The sequence below is a fragment of the Dasypus novemcinctus genome, chromosome 27, assembly GCF_030445035.2.
Source record: "Dasypus novemcinctus isolate mDasNov1 chromosome 27, mDasNov1.1.hap2, whole genome shotgun sequence".
NCBI classification, from domain to species: Eukaryota; Metazoa; Chordata; class Mammalia; order Cingulata; family Dasypodidae; genus Dasypus; species Dasypus novemcinctus.
Window position 1 is genome coordinate 48,118,463 of NC_080699.1, and position 2,778 is coordinate 48,121,240.

General features: G+C 37.4%; 1 non-coding gene across 1 annotated transcript; it reads right to left on the minus strand.

Moving 5' to 3' along the window:
• Window positions 1-1,005: 1,005 nt before the first annotated feature.
• LOC131276356 (U6 spliceosomal RNA) lies at window positions 1,006-1,111 on the minus strand. The gene has a single exon (XR_009183869.1). It is a non-coding gene; the product is annotated as a U6 spliceosomal RNA (small nuclear RNA).
• Between the last annotated feature and the right edge of the window lie 1,667 nt (window positions 1,112-2,778).

The window sequence follows — 2,778 nt, forward strand, 5'->3', positions numbered from 1 at the left end:
AATCTCTGTGTCCCAGGAAGCGTCATTTTTCTCCAACAGGTGCAAAGATCTCTATATGTCAATTAGGTCTAGTTTCCCTAACATATTATTAAAGAGCTCTATTTTTATTGATTTTCTTCTTAGCTGTTCTATTGCTCAGAGTGATGTTTTGAGGTTCCCCACCATGTTTGTTCAGGTGTCTATTTCTTCTTGTTTTTGTCAGTTTTTACCTCATGTATTTTCAGGCACATTTGTGTCTGAAAATTATTATGATTAGTAATTATGAAAATTAATTATTTATGACTATTCTTTCTTGGTAGATTGTTCCTATATATATATAATATACTCATTCATATATATATATACATATAAAAATATAAATTGTATCTCACAATTGCATTTGAAGTCTATTAATCTGATATTAGTATAGGCACCCCAGCTCATTTGTGGTTACGGTTTGCATGGAAATGATCTTCTAACCTTTCACTTGTAACCTATTTGTGCCCTTGGGTCTATGGTGAATCTCATAGCATGCACTTGGATCATATTTTTACTATTTTATTTCTAAATGGGGGACTTTAATACATTAATGTTCAATGTTTTTACTGTAAAGGCAGTAGTTATGTCATTTTATCTTTAGGCTTTTTTTATGCCTATCTTTTATCTTTTTACTCTTTTAGTTAGCCTTAATAATAATCTTCATTTTTAAACTCCCCCCAAAACCTCACTTCCATTTTTCCCTTTCAGGTTGCAGTACTTTCTTTAGAATTTCTTACAGGCTAGGTCTCCTTTTGATGAATTCTCTCAATTTCCATTTATCTGTGTTTTATTTTAATGTCTTCTGCATTTTTGAATGACTTTTTTTTCTGGATACAGAATTCTTAGCTGGCATTTTTTTCTATCTTTGTATCTTAACTATATCATACCCCTGCCTTCTCACTTCAAAAGTTCAAATGAGAAATCACTCAATCTTATGAGTATCCCTTGTATGTGATAGATCTCTTTTCTCTTGCTGTTATCAGGACTAAAATTATGGAACACTTTACAAATTTGTGTTTTATCCTTGTACATGATCATGCTAATTTTCTCTGTATCATTCTAATTTTTGTATATGTGTTGCCAAAGTGAGCATCCTACCCTTTTCAAGTTTCATTTTTCTTGATTTAGCTTTTCTTGGTTGATATAAACTTTATACTGTTTTTAAGTTCTGAGAAATTTCGTTCTGACACTTTATTTGGGAGAACAGGATTTTGACACCATCTTACTCCTGTCAGTCCCCAAACTGTTGGCTTTTAATGAACTTCCCCCATTAAGTAGAAATTAATCCTACATTCATAATTAAAATAAGCACATGAATCCCTTGTTCCACGGCACGGTTAATGGTCATTTCCATCCCAAGTAGCCTTTCTTTTCACTAACATTGCCACATTTGTCAGCAGATTCCAAAGCAACTAGTCAGTTCCTACCTGGAGCAGGTCCATCAATGCATGTATCCCTGCTCTAGCTGTCTAAACCTCTCTCTCAGAGCCCAAGTTCTATGGAGGCTGCAGTTCTTACAAGTGGCTCATAAGGATTAATCTGGGAGGTCACAGACAACTGCTTTTTTGACAAAACTGCATAAATATATCTACCAAGATTTTTGTTTACTCCCCTGTAAGATTGCCTCTAGCCCTCTGGGGTCCAGGCATGAGAATACCTCCAGGCAGAGGTTATCCATGGGCAGTGCCCAGAACCCAGGAACAGCAATAGTTGTCTGATAGTTTGATGGACTGACCAGCGAGATGGAGAGTAACACACAATATCCACCCAGCAAAGCCAACTGTTGTTTTGGTGTGAGTCAACATTTGTGTCGGGGGCAGGACATGTGTAAGATTGACTGAGAAGAACCCTGACAATCAGAATGGGCAATGTAAGTAGCATGGAGCAAATTCCTGGAGATTCCCATCTGGATGGAAAGTCACATTTTGTTCTCTGGTCAGTGTAGCCCAGATGCTGATGGTGGTGCAAAGTCATGGAGTTTAAGCAACATTTTAAGTGCCTGCAATGCTTTTCAATCTAATAGAGAATTTATTCTATCTTTAACAGCAATTATACTCACAATAGAACATACCAATTACATGTAAACTTTACCTGAGAGAACAACAGCTACCCAAAGCAAGGGAATTAGGTGGAAATGAAAGGCTGAATTTTACTCGAAAGGTGAAGATTAAAAACACTGCCAAAGGGAATGGACTTGGCCCAATGGATAGGGCATCTGCCTACCACATGGGAGGTCCATGGTTCAAACCCCGGGCCTCCTTGACCTGTGTGGAGCTGGCCCATGTGCAGTGGTGATGCATGCAAGGAGTGCCCTGTGACACAGGGGTGTCCCCAGTGTAGGGGAGCGCCCCACACAAGGAGTATACCCCATAGGGAGAACTGCCCAGCACAAAAGAAAGTGCAGCCTGCCCAAGAATGGTGCAACACACACGGAGAGCTGACACAACAAGAAGATGCAACAAAAATAGATACTGGTGCTGCTGATAAGGATAGAAGCGGTCACAGAACACACAGCGAATGGACACAGAGAGAAGACAACTGGGGGGAAGGGGAGAGAAATAAATAATAAATAAATAAATAAAATAAATAAATAAATCTTAAAAAAGAAAACACTGCCAAAGAAATCATGGGTGGAATTTAAAAAGTAGAATAAAAACTTCAAAATAGTAGTAAATCATTTTATCAATTAAAGGTGAATAAAATGGGGTGAATACCACAATGTCAGAAAAGAAAATGAAAAAGATGATTTAAATAATTCAA